Here is a 20,764-nt window from a genome sequence, read left to right as displayed (position 1 = left end):
AAAAAAACAAGACCCATATATATGCTGCATACAAGAGACACACTTCAGACCTAAAGACACTCACAAACTGAAAGTGAAGGGATGGAAAAAGATACTCCACGCACATGGCAATGAAAAGAAAGCTGGGGTAGCAGTACTCATATCAGACAAAATAGACTTTAAAACAAAAACTGTAAAAGAGACAAGGGCATTACATAATGATCAAGGGAACAATCCAACAAGAGGATATAACACTTGTAAATATCTACGCACCCAATGTAGGTGCACCTAAATATATAAAGCAATTATTAACAGACATAAAAACAGAAATAGACAGTAACACAATAATAGTAGGGGACTTTAACACTCCACTTACACCAACAGATAGATCATCCAAACAGAAGATCAATAAGGAAACATTGGCCTTAAACGACACCTTAGAACAGATGGACCTAGTAGATATATACAGAGCATTCCATCCAAAAACCGAAGAATACACGTTCTTTTCAAATGCACATGGAACATTCTCCAAGATTGATCACATATTAGGCCACAAAACAAGTCTCCATAAATTTAAGAAGATTGAAATAGTACCAAGCATCTTTTTCTGACCACAACGGTATGAAACTAGAAATCAACTATAGGAAGAAAATCAGAAAAGCCACAAATACATGGAGATTAAACAAAATGCTACTGAACAATGACTGGGTTAACGAAGAAATCAAAGAAGAAATCAAAAATACCTGGAGACAAATGAAAATGAAAATACGACATGCCAGAATTTATGGGATACAGCAAAAGCGGTTCTAAGAGGGACGTTTATAGCGATACAGGCCTATCTCAACAAACAAGAAAAATCTCAAATAAACAATCTAAAAATGCACCTAAAGGAACTGGAAAAAGAAGAACAAACAAAGCCCAAAATCAGAAGAAGAAGGGAAATAATAAAAATCAAAGCAGAAAAAAAAGAAATAGAGACCAAAAAAACAAAGAAAAAAATAAAACCAAGAGCTGGTTCTTTGAAAAGATCAACAAAATAGACAAACCTTTAGCTAGACTCACCAAGAAAAAAAGAGAGAAGGCACAAATAAGTAAAATCAGAAATGAAAGAGGAGAGGTTACAACAGACACCTCAGAAATACAAAAGATTATAAGAGAATACTATGAAAAACTATATGCCAACCAATTCGACAATCTGGAAGAAATGGATAAATTCTTAGAATCATACAACCTTCCAAAACTGGATCAAGAAGAAGTGGAGAATTTGAATAGACCAATCACCAGTAAGGAGATCGAAACAGTAATCAAAAACCTCCCCAAAAATAAAAGTCCAGGACCAGACAGCTTCCCCGGGGAATTCTACCAAACATTCAAAGAAGACTTAATACCTATCCTTCTCAAACTCTTCCAAAAAATTGAGGAGGGGGGGAAGCTCCCTAACTCATTCTACGAAGCTGACATTACCCTGATACCAAAACCAGACAAGGACAACACAAAAAAAGAAAATTACAGGCCAATATCACTGATGAACATCGATGCGAAAATCCTCAACAAAATACTAGCAAATCACATACAACAATACGTTAAAAAGATTATACACCATGATCAAGTGGGATTTATTCCAGGGATGCAGGGATGGTTTAACATTCGCAAATCAATCAACGTAATACACCACATTAATAAAATGAAGAACAAAAATCACATGATCATCTCAATAGATGCAGAGAAAGCATTTGACAAGATACAGCATCCATTTATGATAAAAACTCTGAATAAAATGGGTATAGAAGGAAAGTACCTCAACATAATAAAGACCATATATGAGAAACCCACAGCTAATATCATCCTCAATGGTGAAAAACTGAAAGCTATCCCTCTAAGAACAGGAACCAGACAAGGATGCCCACTGTCACCACTCCTATTTAACATAGTATTGGAAGTCCTAGCCAGAGCAATCAGGCAAGAGAAAGAAATAAAAGGGATCCAAATTGGAAAGGAAGAAGTGAAACTGTCACTATTTGCAGATGACATGATTTTATATATAGAAAACCTAAAGAATCCACCAGAAAACTTTTAGAAGTAATAAATGAATATGGTAAAGTTGCAGGATACAAAATCAACATACAAAAATCAGTTGCATTTCTGTACACTAACAACGAAGTAGCAGAAAGAGAAATTAAGAATACCATCCCATTTACAATTGCAACAAAAAGAATAAAATACCTAGGAATAAATTTAACCAAAGAGGTGAAAGATCTGTACACCGAAAACTATAAAACATTTCTGAAAGAAATTGAAGAAGACACAAAGAAATGGAAAGATATTCCGTGCTCTTGGATTGGAAGAATTAACATAGTTAAGATGTCCATACTTCCTAAAGCCATCTATAGATTCAATGCAATCCCTATCAAAGTTCCAACAACATTTTTCACAGAAATAGAACAAAGAATCCTAAAATTCATATGGAACAACAAAAGACCCCGAATAGCTAAAGGAATCCTGAGAAAAAAGAACAAAGCTGGAGGTATCACACTCCCTGATTTCAAAATATACTACAAAGCTATAGTAACCATAACAGCATGGTACTGGCACAAAAACAGACACACAGATCAATGGAATAGAATCGAAAGCCCAGAAATAAACCCACACATCTATGGACAGCTAATCTTTGACAAAGGAGCCAAGAACATACAATGGGGAAAAGAAAGTCTCTTCAACAAATGGTGTTGGGAAAACTGGATAGCCATATGCAAAAAAATGAAAGTAGATCCTTACCTTACACCATACACAAAAATTAACTCCAAATGGATTAAAGACTTGAATGTAAGACCTGAAACTGTGAAAGTTCTAGAAGAAAACATAGGCAGTACGCTCTTCGACATCGGTCTTAGCAACATCTTTTCAAACACCACATCTGACCGGGCAAGAGAAACAATAGAAAAAATAAACAAATGGGACTACATCAAACTAAAAAGCTTCTGCACAGCAAAGGAAACCATCAACAAAACGAAAAGACAACCTAACAATTGGGAGAAGATATTTGCAAACCATACATCTGATAAGGGCTTAATCTCCAAAATATATAAAGAACTCATGCATCTCAACAACAAAAAAACTACCAACCCAATTAAAAAATGGGCAAAAGACCTGAACAGACATTTCTCCAAAGAAGATATACAGATGGCCAATAGACACATGAAAAGTTGTTCAAAATCACTAACTATCAGGGAAATGCAAATCAAAACTACAATGAGATATCACCTCACGCCCGTCAGAATGGCTATAATTAACAAGACAGGAAACAACATGTGTTGGAGAGGATGTGGAGAGAAGGGAACTCTCATACACTGCTGGTGGGAGTGCAAACTGGTGCAGCCACTATGGAAAACAGTATGGAGATTCCTCAAAAAATCAACGATAGATCTACCATATGATCCAGCTACTCCACTGTTGGGTATTTATCCAAAGAACTTGAAAACACCAATTTGCAAAGGTACATGCACCCCTGTGTTCATTGCAGCGTTATTCACAATAGCCAAGACTTGGAAGCAACCTAAGTGCCCATCAAGGGACGAATGGATAAAGAAGCTGTGGTATATATACACAATGGAATACTACTCAGCCATAAGAAACGACGAAATCCAGCCATTTGTGACAACATGGATGGACATTGAGGGTATAATGCAAAGTGAAATAAGTCAGAGGGAGAAGGTCAAATACCGTATGATTTCCTTCATTAAGTAGTAGATAATAACAACAATAAACAAACACATAGGGACAGAGATTGGATTGGTGGTTACCAGAGGGGAAGGGGGGAGGGTGCAGGGTGAAAGGGATAATTCGGTACATGTGTGTGGTGATGGGTTGTAATTAGTATTTTGGTGGTGAACATGATGTAGTCCATGCAGAAATAGAAGTACAATGATGTACACCTGAAATTTTTGCAATGTTATAAACCAATGTTACTGCAATAAAAAAAAAAAAAAAAAAAAAGAATGACGTGATTCCCTGAGGTTGCGTTTTCCCATCTGAAGGAAGAAGATAAAATCACTAGCCTGGAGGTAGGTTTTCCATTAAACAGAGAATTTCCCGAGAACCCACGTCTTCTAAGATGCAATTGGAGCACCATAAGAGGATCAATTTCCCACTTGGAGACTGAAGTCAGTTAGTGTTGCTGTGTGTGAGCTTCTGAAACTGAAAAACTGTTAGTGCCCATTTTTCAGAAACGCTGTAATTGTATGAATGCTCCTATAGAGACCAAAACTCCTAACGAAGTGAAGAAAAGTGGTAGTTTTTCATGACTAGCAAGAGGGGAAGTGTGGCTTGAAAAGTATTGGAAGAAGGTCAGTTGACTCCAGGAAATGGGATGTATTCTACCTGGTGGATGTTGAGGTTGGAAGTGATTTGAAGGCAGTTGAGAAGGTGCTGATATCCCCAGTTCTCAGGAGGGTGGTTGCCTTGGACAAACAGCTCTCAAAGACAGCAATTCCTGAGTTCAGGATATGCACCCAGGCCAGCTTTGCTTCTTGTCTAGGGAAGGAAGTTTTAGGCCTTTATGTAAGGTGTTTTAACGGTTACCTTATCTGTGCCCTCATATGCTATGGAAAATGAAAAGTGCAGTAACACTTTTAGGGATTCAATCAAGAGTAGAAGATTTTCAGTATTAGAAGAGAGAAAAAGGAGCAGCATTTGTTCAGTGGGAAGCTGGGGTATGGGGATAACACTGTTTGTAGGTTCTGTCCAAGACGCTTGATAAGCTTGTTTCCAGAGGATGGTCGCCTTGAGGTGATTTCTAAGAAACCATCATGATCCTTATTTTGACATTCCCAAAACACATAAAATTGTATTTCTTTATCCATTTTGTCCTTCTCCCTTTATTTGGTGGGAGAGTTTCAGTGTAATGCACATAATCCTATACTTTTAAAGTATCCTTTCCAATCTTTGTAAAGAGACAGCATCCACAGGAACCCACCAGGTCCATTATTTTCAAGAGGAGTTCACGTTTGAGGAAACATTATTTAGAACTCATTTCTGCACCTTGCCATTGGAGTAGTCTGTGGTTGATCCAGGCTCTTGGTCAACATACCTTTAAAGACTACGAAGTCTGCCTTTTCAAACTCCTTTTTATTTTTTTAAAGTCACCGCTGACATCCTCTCAAGCTAAGTCACTCTGCCACACCTCTCACTCACCATCTACAGACTTCTTACACCCACATACCATTTTCACTTGATTTGTATAAGATTTTCTGGAGCCCTTTCCTTGTAGGGTTTCCTGGGAAGGGATGATCAACACTGGGAAGTAGTATAGTTGCAGTAGTTAAGAGCACAAGTCTTTGGAATAAGACAAATCTTGGTTTTAGACGTGGCTCTACCAGCTGTGAGACCTTGAGCAAGTTACTTAGTCTCTGCGTGTCTCAATTTCCTCATCTATGAAATCAGGACAATAATATCAATTTCACAAAGATATTATAGGTTTTGGAAGACATAAAATGAAGCAGTTGGTATAAATTTATTTTTCTTTTCCATAATTGTTTGCTAAAAGCAAGCAAAAATTCAGCAAAGCAGAGCTCCATTATTGTGTCCACATATCTATAATGCTGAGACCTGGAAAGTTGTATGGACCACCCTGGTGCCTGATATCCAGATGACTGGATTTGTAATTGATGATTATAATTTATTTCTCCTCTATAAAGGTTTGTAATATAAACACCTATATAAACTGCATACAAAAATTGATTTATGTTTGTAAGCAGGTGTGTGATATAATACTCTGATTTTTTGGAAATATGTCTTGGTTCAAATCCTTAAGTGGAAAAGAAAAACATCCCTAGAGGAGAGAGAGCATTTCCCACTTACTCTAAAGTGTTGGGAAGAGGGCTTTGAACCACAGGGTCAACAGCAAGATGAGCCACTCTCAGACAAGCTCCCACAGATGAACCTGGTGTGTGTCAGGAAAGAAACACTCAGCTGGGGCTGATGAGATTGGCAAAATCAAATTCCTCAGTTGCTTTCAGTTTCCAAAACAGACATACAATTGCACCTACCTCTTAGAAGCACCTCATGTATGAGGTAGGTCTCATTATCATCATGTTATAGATAAATTATAATTGTGCAGGCTGAGAACTGACCCTAAACCATTCCCTGTGAACCTCACATGTATTTCTCACGACTTCGGGACAATTATTGAGTGACTCACCCAGGGTCACACCAACCAGGAATTAGAAAATCACAAATTGCCAAAATGCTCCAGATGATCCACACAGGTATATCCAAAATGCAAGTGTGGGACGTGATACTGTTCAGCAGGGCTCCTGGATTGGGTTTACAAACATTATGCCCAAATGGAACTGGTGTCTTATACATCCCCACAATTTTGTACCTCCTCACTTTTCTTTCTGCAGACTCCACAGCCTGCAACACTCTTATTATCTTAACTCTCAACTTCCTAAGGAAAGGATCTATATTGGAGTCACCGTCCCCTCAAAAAGACCATTTTAACGTCACTATGATGGTTAAATTTATGTGTCAACTCGACGGACCACGGGGTGCCCAGATGAAACTTTATTTCTGGGTGTGTGTGAGAGTATTTACAGATGAGATTAGCATTTGAATCGACGGACTCTGTGAAGCAGATTAATTGCCTCCCCAACAAAGGTAGACATCATCAAATCCATTGAGGGCCTAAATAGGACAAAAGGTGGAAGCAGGAGAAATTCACCCCTTCTTTCTGCCTCACTGCTTCAGCTGGGATGACTCATCTCACCTTCTTTTGCCTTCAGACTGGGGTTTACACCATTGGCTCCCATAGCTCTCAGGCCATCAAACTAGGACAGAATTACACCACCAGCTTTCCTTGGTCTCAGGCTTGCAGACAGCAAATGATGTGACTTCTAAGCCTCCATAATCACGTGAACCCATTCTTCATAATACTTTTCCATATATATACATATATATAATAGGATATATATGTATATATATCCTATTGGTTCTCTTTTTTTGGTGAACCCTAATGCATTCATGGAAATGGTATATAGAGGAAGGAAACAAAGAAGGAAAGAAAATAGAAAAAGTAAAGGGGAAACAGGAGAGGGAAAGAAAGGAGGGAGGGAAAGGACAGGTGACACAGGAAGCTATTAAGCTTGTCACACTGGTTTCCTGAGCAGAAGATTTGAAAACCATGGATTTATCATTCCAATATCGAAAAAAAAGATGCTACAGTTGGCTGCTGTCATTCATTAAAATACGTTTCTACATTCCAGATTAACTGAAAACTCCTTTAGGGATGATTTCTCCACTATTAGCCATGGTAGGTATAGTGTGAGGAATTCTTACTTCTGGGATTCTGCAGACCTGAAATCTCCTCCAATCCTTGTTCTGAAGATTTATTCTTATCAGTCTGTGTTGTTGACATAAACACCAAAGAGGGGGAGACTGAGATGAATCTGAACTGATGACAATGGAAGGGGAAAGGGGCTCCTGTCTTATTCTTCTGCGTCAGCAAAAAGGAGAGCACTGCTTGGTTAAACATGGTCTCTTAAGGATTTTTTCTAAGACGTAAAAGAGCAAAATGAAAAAAAAAAATAGAGAAATTAAAACGAGAATCTGAGAAAGAATTACATGTGAAGAGCAGGACAATCAGCATAACACAAGAATTTGGGAGGACCTAAAGTCTGTAGGTGAGAGAAACACAGAAAGGTAACTCTCAGGGCTGACCCTGTTGTGTAGTGGTTAAGTTCAGTGTGTTCACCTCCACCTTCATGGATTCAGATTCCAGGCGTGGACCTGCACCACTCGGCAGCCATGCTGTGGCAGCGACCAACTTACAAAGTAGAGGAAGACTGGCACAGATGTTAGCTCAGGGCTAATCTTCCTCAGCAACAAAAATAATAAAAGGTAACTCACGTTTTAGCTGGTAAAGGTTGTAACTATATACTATAAAAGGAACCGTTATGAAGTGCGTGCTCAATTAAATTTCACTTCAAATGAAAGTCATTCTTTAGTCATGAGATTAAAATGTTGCAAGTGCCATGTTAATTATTTTTAACATTCTGCTCAAGGGTAATGTATGTACATAAGGAAAAATGCACATAAGTGTACAGCTCAATGAATTTTCACCCAAGCTGAATATATCTTTATAACAAGCACTCAGATCAAGAAACAGAACATTACCAACACCACAAAAGCCTCCCTCATACTCTCTTTAGTTCTGTGTATTTTTTGTTCCAAATACGAAAACAATAAAAGAGTGCACACTCTTTCGTACCTGGGTTCTTTGACTCAACGTTATGTTTGTGAGATTCATTTATAGTGTTTCATGTAGCGTATGCAGATCATTCCCATTCCTGTGTAGTATTGTGTGAAGCTAACAATTTATCTTTTCTACTGTTGATGGGCATTTGTGTCATTTTCCAGTTGGAGGCAATTACAAACAGTGCTGCTATGAATATTCTAGGGTATGTCTTTTGGTGGATATAACATATGTACATACATCCTAGGAGTGAAACAAATTGATTAGATAGATACAGATATTATAGATGATTGGAATATAAATGACTGGATATAGGTATGGATATTGATGGATATAGATATAGATATGGATATGGATTTGGAGATGGAGGTAGATATATAACATTAGCAGATATAATCAAAGAGCAAGGTGGCTATACCAATTTTACACACCTACCAGCAGGGTATGAAAGTTTCAATTGCTCCACATCTTCACCATCACTTCATACTTTTCATCTTTTTCAATTTAGCCATTTTGGTACATAGGTAGTAGTTTCTTGCTGTAATTTTAATTTGCATTTCCCTGATAATTAATGAAGTTGAATTGGCATTTGAATATCCTCTTTGGTAAAATTTTGGCTCACGTCTTTTGCCATTTTCTGGTTTGGTCGTCTGTCTTTTACTACTGATTCATAGAAGTTCTTTACATATTTTGGAGACGAATCTTTACTCAGCTATATGTATTATAAATATGCTCAATTGGGTTATCTTTTAATTCTAATAATGATGTCATTTGTGTGCAAAAATGGTTCATGTCAAATTTATGCTTATTTATTATTTTAAGTGTCATATTTTGTAGTAAAAGTACAATTGAATAGGCTCATGGACCTGTCACCAAGGTTTCAGTGGCCACAGCGATAGAGCCTACCTGTTTGGGTGACTGAGTCAAAACCCTGGGTCAACTTCCACCTGATGGTGGCATACAGAATTGCAAGCACAATACATGCATAGAAAAAGAACTTTCTCTGCAGGAAAACAACATAAATCAAATGACAGAAAAGATGACACTAGGCTTCATAACCCATTCTTTAACTGCACTCTTATTTCTTCCAGAGATATACTTGAAAAACAACATGTGACTCAATGGATCAGGGAAATTGTACCAGAGTGAAAGACTTTATTATCCTGGGAATTACCCAGTCTTGAGAGCTGAGCTCGGTCTTATTTGTCTTCTTGTTTTTGGTGTACGTGACAACTCTGATGGGAAACCTCCTCATCATGGTTACAGTTACCTGGGAATCTCACCATCACACTCCCATGTACTTCCTGCTCTGCTAACAATCTGTTCTTGACATCTGCTTTTCCTCAATCATAGCTCCTAAGGTCCTAGCTGATCTTCTGTCAGAGAGAAAAACCATCTGCTTCAATGGCTGTGTCACTCAAATGTTCTTCCTCCACCTTCTGGGAGGAGCAGATGTTTTTTCTCTCTCTGTGATGGCCTTTGATAGCTACATAGCCACCTCCAAGCCCCTGCACTACGTGACCATCATGAGTAGGGGACAATGCACTAGCCTGGTTGTGGCCTCCTGGGTGGGGGGCTTTGTCCACTCCATTGTGCAGATTTCCATATTGCTGCCCCTCCCCTTCTGTGGACCCAATGCTCTTGACACTTTCTACTGCGATTTCCCCAAGGTCCTCCAACTCGCCTACACTGACACCTTCACTCTGGAGCTCCTGATGATTTCCAACAATGAATTAATCAGTTGGTTTCTATTAGCCTTTCTCCTCGTATCTTACACGCTCAACTCAATGATGCTAAGATCTCATACTGGAGAGGGCAGGAGGAAAGCCATCTCCACCTGCACCTCACACATCACTGTGGTCACCCTGCACTTTGTGCCCTGCATCTATGTCTATGCCTGATGCTTCACTGCCCTCCCCAAAGATAATGTCATGTCTGTCACCCTCGCTGTCATCTCCTCTTTGCTCAATCCTATGATCTACACCCTGAGAAATAAGGAAATGAAATCAGCCATGAGGAAACTAAAGAAATGACTAGGGCTTTCAGAATGGATTTAAATTCTATGAGGATGAGTTAACACTAAAATTTAAAGACAAATATTAAGTTTCACTTTCTTAAAATGGGAAGACATCATCTTCTTGCAAAAAGCAAAGTGTCATCTATGGATACCTTGGAGTCCTAAAAGACGTTGGTCATCTCAGATAGACCGGGGACCTATGTGTGATACTATTTAAGGTGAGACCCATTCATGGCTTCCACTAACCACTTTCAATTATTCATCCCACAAATATTTACAGAGCACATATTATGTACCTGACAGTGGTGGGATTAAGGACTGACTATCCTTAAAAGATTAAGGATAGTCACTGTCCTACAGGCATACTCCAAGATGTTTTAGTGATGATGTGAACAAAGTGCGGTGGAAATGTTGTAAGCACTTTACTTGAGAGCTTCAGAAGACATTTGGCATTGAGTAGACCTTTCCAAGGGGAAAAACACAGAGAAGGACAATCCAAGCAAAAAAAACCATACGTGCACAGGGAGAGACTGGTGTAAGTGTGTGCCAAGTTCGTGCAACAGTGAGCTCATTGTAGCCACTCCTGGAGTCAATACCAGTATTTGACATTTAAAAGGAGCGTTCGGAAAGAAAAACTCCATTTGTGGTTCCCTGAACAATGCAAATGTGTGATTTCTACTAGGGAGAGAGGATCCTCAAATCACTCCAAGGCCATGGTTTCCTCCTGGGCAGAAGGAGGTAATGCTGTGAGTGGGAATGTTCATAAAGAAATAACACTGATGGGTAGAGGCTGTGGACAGCTTACTTGGATTTAAGAAAGGCTTAAGCAAAGACAGATGCTAAGCAATCCCATGGGAAGCAGCTACTCCTCATTATATAGCAGGATTACCTCAATCACAGAATGGACAGGTCCAAATTTCTCATTGTTTCTGTTTTTTATTTTGAATGGGGTTGTTCCAGCTGTGTTGTGCTATAATTGATATACAACGTTGTGTAAGTTAAGGTGTACAACATGTTGATTTGATAAGTTTATATATTGCCATATGGTTGCCACCATAACGTTAGCTAACACCTCCATCACATCACATCATATCACATAATTACTATTTCTTTTTTGTAGTTCTCATTGTTTCTGCACTTGGAGACCTCACAACTTCTTTACGCTTCCCACTCAATCCATTAGAAGGTAAAGAAAGGGTAATAAAAAGTACAAGGGTTTAATCAATGAATCTGAGAATTCTCTAGTCTCTGTGAAATGAAAGGAATGAGAATGTTGCTATGGGAAGGTTTATCTAACAATCCAGCTGGTAGTTTGCTGGGAACTATTGACTTTACCCTACAATGTCTCCCATTATGATAAAGGTCAAGCCATAGAAGCTGGCACTCCTGTGTTAATAACACAGGACACTCAACACTGTGACAAAACTGTCCAAATTGAAGTAGAAGTAAAACTTCATTTCCTGCTCATCTCACAGGCCAATCCTAGTCTTCAAAAAGAACTGTTCTAGTCATTTAGAGAAACGTGCTTCTGTTTCTTCCATCTTGAGTTCCACTTCTCTCTAGATCCTCAGAATCCTCTCCATTCATCCAGCAAATGGAGAGAAAGAGAGAGGATTAAGAATTGTGGGGAGAACAGGGGGTGGTTCCAGTTCAGTCCTGAATGTAGTGTGCGTCACTTTTGACCACAACCCAGCTCTTAGTCTTCTCGCCCCAAGTAACGGCAAGGGAGTCCAGAGCATGTAATCTATCTCTGTTCCCAAATAAAACAAGAGAACATGGAAAATTATGAACTTTATCAATCTCCTTCACATATGTGACTCATTGCCAGGAAATCATGATTGGATTAGATGACAAGGACTAAGACTTTGTCTCTAAAAGGATTCTCTTAATACACAGAAATGTTTGCTGGAAGTACTACTTGACCCTTGGAATGCACAGAGAACCAAACTGAAATAAAGGAGATATTGGGAAAGGAAATTTAATCAAAAGGAAGGGAAAGGTGATCAAGGTAAGCCTGGGTACTAGGATGACAGTAGACTAGAAGAGAAGGTTCCAAAAGACAGAACACTGGAGGAGAGAGCCCAAAGAAGACTGACCAAGAAGACAAACCTCACTTATTCCCATACTTTCCATTGACTAGTTGCACACAGAAATTTATTAATGCAGAAACTCATCTGTAGAGATGAGTATCTTCTTCTTTGTTGACTTTCTTTTTCATGTGTTCTATTCTATTCCCAACACTCAAAAATGTTCTGCATTATTTTCCAATATTAGACTTACTTCCCCAAGTGTTAAAATTCCAATGAAGACATACATTTTTCCTCAGCTGGATCCATCTGAAGAACAAATCACCATTTGCTGCCTGGCTCCATCTTTGTTCTGGCATCCTTGTTCTCTGCATCTTTCCTACTTTTCACAAGGATGCTTTTTCTTCCTACCTCTCTGTTGACTCTACCTCAAGCAAAATAATTGTGACTGTGCAGAATTTTAAGTAACCAAAGATCTTTACAATCAGAGATTATGCTCCCAAGCATAGGACCCTAGAAATCGCAGAAACCTGGCAAAAGCTGCCCAGGAAGCTGCCTTGGACTATTTACACTGGCAAAACAGAATGATCAAACACACTGAGGAAAAGCACTGGAATTCAGGAGAACACCATTAAATTTTCTTCTCTTTCAACATGGCCCCAAATAATTATTTGGATTAATCTATATTTTTCTCCAGGTGAAGACATTTTCTTTTGGAACTATTAGATATTAAAGTGATTGTAGCTTCTCCTACAGAGGTCACGTGTACCTGGTCCTACCATCTGTGACTTTTTTCTGTAATAAGGAAGGGTGATTTTAAATTCCAACAGTATTTTTCATAGGCACATAAATGTATCTGTACACACAAATGGGCTTGTTTAGGGGTGATCCTGCCATTCTGGACTTCTTTGAGAAATTCAAAGAAGGTTCAGCTTGTATCAGCTTAATTTGTAAAACACAAGCATAATCAGCACCACAGGAACTATATTTAAGTGTCCAGGAAATTCCAGTCACAAAACACTACCTTGAAGGAATGTGTATAGTTTGATTGTTTTTGTTGTTGTTGCATGACTTGTCTTTCAAGTCTGAAAGAGAATGTTGCCAGCAGAGATCTTATTCAATAAAGAAGACTATTAGTTTAGTACTGTATTAGTAATCTATCGCTGCATTACACATTAAGCCAAAACTTAGTGGCTTAAAATAACACACACTTGTGTGGGTTAGGAATCAGGCAAGGCTTAGCTAAGTCTCCTGCTTTGGGGTCTCTCACATAGCCAAGGTGTCAGCTGGGAACTGCAGTCTCATCTGAAGGTTCAACTGGGGGAAGGATCCACTCCCAAGTTCACTCACGTGATTGTTAGTCAGAATTACAAGATATTGGACTGAGAGCTCAGTTCCTTACAGGCTGTTGGCTGGAGGCCATCCTCAGGTCCTATCATTATGGGCCTCTCCAACATGGCAGCTTACTTCATCCGAGTGAGCAATCGAAGCAAAGAGAGTGTGTCAGCAATACAGAACCCACAGTCTTTTGTATCCTCATCTTGGAAATGAAATCCTATCACTTTTGCTGTATTCTCTTCATTAGTAGCAAGTCACTAAGTCCAGTCTACACACAAGAGGCTGGACTTGCAAAAGATTGTGAATATCAGGGCAGGGACTGACAAGTTCTAGAAGTCAAATATTGCAAACAATCATTGCAAATTATGCAAGAAACTTAAAAGTAATTTATTCAGAAAGGGTACAGAAGATCAAAAAAAACGGTGATGTGGGTAAGGGTGAGTGTCAGAGGTAATTCAGAGATACTGAGCCCTTGTCACAAGGAGAGTGACAGTGCCAGGTACAGAAAGGGAAGTATTTAATTCATGATAACAATGATCAGATTGATTTTAGATATTTTAAGTTGGAGGTGTGCAATATGTCCAAGTGAGACTATCCATAGATCTATAGTGAGACAAGGTTGAAAATGATATTGGGAATGAGATAATGGGGAAAATGGAATTCTTTGCTTTTAGGATCTCTGGAACCATAGGGCCTAGAACATGGTAGGTGCTCAGTAAATATTTTGCAATTATATACTTGATGAATTAATGGTACAAACACATCCTTTGTCTGCTTATATCCCTTCTTCATGTGAGCAGTTTGATGGAAAACAGGAGAAAATACATTTCTCATTCTTTATGATGCCTCTGATTATGTATCTTAAAAGAACAACAAGCATTCATCTACCTTTTAAAAAATGGAATGGGCTGAATCATTGGCAGCTCTATTCATTTTCCCTCAGTTCCTACCTCCAAGGGAGACAGACTCCTATTTGTCCCCTATCAGCCCTTCAAGCAAAGATATCTGGGCTCTAAGCACAGGGTCCATGAGGATTCACCTTCTCCTCTATATTAGGAGAGTTTCGAAACCAAAACGTGCATGCGTGCACACATCTTCCAGTGCATGTTAATAACACTCAAGGGAGCTTCATCCCAACAGCAAAGTCTGGCTACTCAACTTCAGCATTTACAACCAAAAATATTCCCTTTGGTGATTCTTCTATCAGGTCTATGGCTGAGAGGCTGGTACTTATGGCAGTGGAACTGTGGAGCAGTGTGGTAGGACCATGCATAGACAGTTACTTATAGCAGGATGGCACAACACAATGGATCAGTGACCTGGAACATTGGCATGGAGAAGGAACACCAGCAGGAAGTTAAGCAGATAGATCATAGTCCTTGAAGAGCAATTGACAGCAAGCAGGGCACAAATGTGAAATATAACAGAAGTTCTTGGGTGTCCAGACAATGGAGTAAAGGATAGCACTGCAATGTCCAGACATGGAGTAGGCAACGGGGACATCTATCTCAACATAGCAGGGATCCAGCACTTCAGTAAGAGTTACCGTTGGACTACTTATTAAGCATATACTACAGAGCAAACACTGTTTGTAAACATTCCTCTCTATCACTTTTGCTTTGTCTGCAACTTTACACCTTCTTTTTAACTAACTCACCTATAAAATACACTGACACAACCTGCCACAACCATTCAGCATGTGTAAAGAGTCTTAGCTTTTAAGGATCTCATGTCTTTCGCTCTCTGTGAGTTTGTCAGAATCGGATGTGACCTGGGACTTATACAATCTGATTATGTAAAGTCCTAATGTGTAACTAACGCAATGGCAAGAATCTGTAACTACCTGTCCTGCTGTTCACACCACTGCCTCAGGCAGAAGCTAGTTTGACTAGTTGAAAAAGAAAAAGCTATATCCAACCCAATAAACACTTATTTTTCTATGTGCACTTCTTCATCATTTCCCTTACCATAGTGTATTAAATAACACATAAAACTTCAAATTAGTACATATACTTCTTCTTTATATTCCCAGTGTCTAGAAAATGTCTGCCCTGTAAGAAGCTATGAGTAAGTGTTGGTTGAATCTATGGAATGGCAGGAAATGAATGTCTGTACGAAGACGATACCAAATTCTACTTAATCTGAGTTTTTAGTGTTGAAACTGACTCTATTTCTTCAACACATACTTCTTCATGGAAGACAAGGAAATCTAAATGATGGAATCAGAGTGCCTGTGATCTTATACTCAAGACCTTAGCATCTGTCTCTGTCTTTATGAGATCCATGAATCAAGTGTTGGATCTACAAACATTTGTTGATACCCACGTACACAATAGAATAGAAACATAGCAGGACAAATGAGTGTTTTGCCAAATTCATGGAAAATCAATGTACAAATTCATTCAGTCAGAGAATTTTAATAGCCCTATACTCTGAGTACATCCAGACAGACACTTGGAATGCCTGGAAATGGTATACTGAGGATGGGATTTATTTCCTCTCTCCTCCTTCTGGAGCATGGAACCTGGTAAGACTGAGTAAGTAAACAGATTCATTGAAATGTAACTATAGGCTAATAATTAAAATAATAATAATAATACCAGACCACATTGCCTTATTTTAATTTATTGGGAAAAGATAGGTTTGGAAATTTATAATTTCTAGATTTTCAACAGATAAATCAGTGCATGTATTGTATATTACATCATTTCTGCCTTGGGGAACACCTGATACCCAAACACTTTAATATTTAGACAGGAAAATGTATGAATATTCCCTCTAAGTGCAATTAATAAAAACTATGCATGGCCTTACATTAATTCAGATCAAATTTTGGCACAAAATTAATTCAGATCAGATCAGATTTTACTATCAAATGGCTTTCTGAAAATCTTCCAGCATTCAGAGTTTGGAGATTTCAGAATGACAGGCAACAAATACAGAAACTGAATATGAGAGAGTTGTAGTAGGCAAAATAATCTGCCCACTAAGATATTCACATTCTAATCCCCAGAGTTTGTGAGTAAGCTACGTTAAATGGCAAAGGAAATTAAAGTTGCAGATAGAATTAAGGTTGCTAACGAGGTGGCCATTAAATAGGGCCATTATCCTAGATTATACAGATGGTCCCAATGTAATCACAAGGCTCCTTAAGAGTCAGAGTAATGCAATGTAAGGAGTACTTGAATTGACATGGTTGGCTTTAAAGATGGAAGGGTTCACCAGCCAAGGAATGTGGCCAGACTCTAGAAGTTACAAAAAGGAAGACAATGGATTCTGCCCTAGACCCTCCAGAAAGGAATTCAGTCTGCTGACAGGCTGATTTTAGCTCAATGACACTCATGTTAGATTTCTGACCTACAGAATTGTAGGATAATAAATTTGTGTTGTTTTAAGCCACTAGGTGTGGTAATTTTGTTACAGCAGGAATAGGAAACTAATACAAGGGTAAAGCTTCAGTTGGAGGTGAAGAGGCTGTAGGAGCTGAAACGGGAAAAGAAGAAAGATGATACAAGGAAAAGGGGCCAGGGGTGGGAGGGGGACCAACCGAAGAAGGGTGGCCACATGCTTCTCCCAAGATCCTAGGAATGAGCATCACACCCACGCACAAATCTCAAGTACAGGACAATGGGCTAGAGAAGCAAGTCTCAAGCTGTCACCACGTTATGAACTCTGTAGAGGATGGAAGAGACATTTGAATCTGACGTAAAGGTCTAATTTAACATTCTCTGAAATTCCACATGTAATTGATTAACAGTAAGACCATTTAATATCCAATGAACTGCCCCTACACCTTATGAAAAGAGACCCAGATTGGAGTTTCCAGTATTTTGTATAGCAACTATACTTACTATATTTGAATTGAAAATGTCAACCACTGTAAAGTGCATTTGCCACTGTAATAACAGCTAACTAGTAAAAGTGAAGCACTACTGTATTACATGTACTCATAGATTGTAAGACACATCTTAATTTCAGGGACATTAAAATGTGAAAGTAAGAAAGGTTCATCTTAGAACTTAAGAAATTCAATATGTAAAAATATAGTCATGTGCTTCATAACCTTTTGGTCACCAAGGGACCACACATACGAAGGTGGGTCCCATAAGATTAGTATTATATAGCCTAGGTGTATGGAAGCTATACCATCTAGGTTTGTGTAAGTACATTCTAGGATGTTCATACAATGACAAAATCGCTTAACAATGCCTCTTTCAGAATGCAACCCCATCATTAAGCAACACATGACTGTATGAGGTAACCAGTCCCTGTGACACACACACGGATACATATCAACACACTCACACACAAGGCTTTTCCAGAGACAGATTAAAAGCAAACAAGTATTGTTTTGTCCACCACATGTTTTAGGAACATGTAAGACTGCCGTCAACTCACTAGTACAAAACAGAGTTTTTATAATCTAATCTGATCATCGATAACACATTACATTATATATGTGCAGTTCATCATTTTCTTGACATTAAAAGAAAGTATGAAACTCCTATTTTTCCTCAGTTTAGAGGACCAAAGATGCTACTCCAACAGTTCCATATTTTGGAAGCCATGAAGATACTTATCTTATGGGAAGCTGGTAAAATACTCCCTTCTAGAAACTCTCCTTTTGTTTCCCAAAGATCCAGACACATTCAAGAGTTACACTTTTCTGGTTGAACATATTAACAAATGCACTCTATGGACTTGCAGCCTACCAAAAGAAAGAAGTAGAGACTCAGTGCATTGAAATGTAATTTGAAAACTTTACAGGATGGATTAGAGAATATAATTTTCATTGAAAATATGTTACCAAAATGGACTAAAAGAAAGGGAAAAAATCTTAGTAGATCAATAATTGTATATGAATTGAAAAGATTGTCGAAGATAGACTCTCTGAAAGGGCACCAGGCCCAAACTGTTTTGTGAGTGATTTACAATAAATATTCAAGGAACCAGTAACTCCCAATTTTGTTATGAATTTTAGAAAGTTTCTTAACACATTCTATAAGGACACCATAACCCTATCCTCAAACTAAATAACAGCACCAAATATATCTAAAATATCACACATATAATGTATGTATACAGACTAATCACATCCTTGAACACAGATGTCAACTTCTTATGAACCATTAGCAAATTACACAGCAATGAATTAAAACAATGGCAAATCATCATCAAGTAAGGTTTATTCCAGAAATTCAAAGAGAAATATGAATGCAATTCAGTGTAATAACAGATTAAGAGGAGAAACAACGGGATTATTTCAATGATGCATAAAATATTCAATACTATTCAACCCATATTCCTGAAAAGGAAAACACCGAAGAAGCCAGAAACTAGAGAAAAAATGTATTATTTTAATAAAGAATATTTCCAAGAACAACATAGCAAACATTACACATAAAGATTAATATTAAAATAATTTCCATTACCATCCATAACTAGACATTGATGCCTATTATCACCACTAATCTTAATCTTAATCTTGAATTCACTGACAGTACAAAAACACAAGAAAAAATGAGAAAGGATATAAATTTTGGAAAGCTGGAGGAAAAAAAAATCATTATTCTCAGATATTGAAAGGATATACCCAAAATAATAAAAAGGAATTCGCTGAAAGACTATTGAAAATAATAAAAGAATTCAACTAGGGGGTCACATACAATATCAAATCACATACATCATTGGTTTCCTATAAACCACAAATATCCAGGGAGAAAATATTAGACCTATATCAGGTAATATGATAGACCACATATCATGAAATAAAGTCCTGATTTAAACACGCACACACACATTAGAAGTGCTTCTAGCAAACATTCACTTAAGTGCATGTCAGGACTCAGATGTCAGGAAAGGAAAGGAAAGGCTCAGGATCAAAAATAGATAAAAAGCAGGAAACCAGATAATTGAATACTCCTCCATCAGTGAAAGACTTCCAAATAAATAACTGAGCAGAAATTCATAATTCAAAATAACAAAATGCATGCAGACACAAGCCAGTATTAGCAAAAATCAAGAGAGACATCAAAACACAATCAGACTTCAAGGACTTTGAATACTGGAGTAAACAGATACAGCATGTAATATGAATATGAAAGCTAAAAGAAAATAATTTAAGGAGATATTTTTAAAACATGAGCAAGAAACAAGATAACAAAAGAAAAAAAGGAGATTTGTCAAAAGAATAAAACAGAACTTCTAGAAATGAAAACTATAATGAACTAAAGGAACTCCCTGAAATGGATCACATATAGACAATGAGGTAGAATACATAAGAGAGGTGGTTAGGAGACATGGAGAAGAAAATGAATGAGTGTAATAAATAACGTATCTGACATGAGCTCCAGAAGAAAAAATAGTAAGAATGAGGAAGAAACAGGATTTTATGAGATATAACGGAGAAATTTCCACAATTGAAGAAAAATACCAATTCTCAGATTCACAACATATCGTGACCGAATACCTAAAAAGTAATTCACATAAAGTAACATTGTAGCAAAACTACAAAACACCAAAGACAAAAAGTACATCATTTCTTTTTTTTTTCTTTTTTTTTTTTTTTTTTTTTTTGTGAGGAGGACTAGCCCTGAGCCTACATCCAATGCCAATCCTCCCATTTTTGTTGAGGAAGGTTGGCCCTGAGCTAACATCCGTGCCCATCTTCCTCCACTTTATATGGGATGCCACCACAGTATGGCTTAACAAGCGGTGCTCGCTGCACACCCAGGATCCGAACCTGCGAACTCCGGGCTGCCTCAGCAGAGCACACACACTGAACCGCTGCGCGACCAGGCCGGCCCCTGAAAAGTACATCATTTCTATACACTAACAACAAATTCTCAGAAAAAGAAATTAATAAATAAATAAATAAATAATCAATCCCATTTCAATTGCATCAAAAGAATAATATGTCCAGAAAGAAGTTGAACTAAGGAGGTGAAAGATCTGCTCAGTGTAAACCATAAGACATTGATGGAAGAAACTGAAGAAGATACACGTAAACACAAAGATATTCCATGCTAATAGATTGGAAGAACTAATATTGTAAAATGTACATACTACCGAAAGAGATGTACAGATTCAATGCAATCCACATCAAAATTCCAATGGCATTTTTCACAAAAGTGGAGAAATAAATCCTAAAATTTC

General features: G+C 38.0%; 1 pseudogene; it reads left to right on the top strand.

The window, feature by feature from the left end:
• Window positions 1-9,046: 9,046 nt before the first annotated feature.
• LOC101387667 (olfactory receptor 4D9-like) lies at window positions 9,047-10,557 on the top strand (annotated as a pseudogene).
• The last annotated feature ends 10,207 nt before the right edge of the window (window positions 10,558-20,764 follow it).

The sequence above is a fragment of the Ceratotherium simum genome, chromosome 34 (genome assembly GCF_057802395.1).
Source record: "Ceratotherium simum simum isolate JZ-2026a chromosome 34, ASM5780239v1, whole genome shotgun sequence".
In the NCBI taxonomy this organism is placed as follows: domain Eukaryota; kingdom Metazoa; phylum Chordata; class Mammalia; order Perissodactyla; family Rhinocerotidae; genus Ceratotherium; species Ceratotherium simum.
The sequence above is the reverse complement of the archived record's forward strand: the minus strand, read 5'-3'. Positions and strand labels throughout refer to the sequence as shown.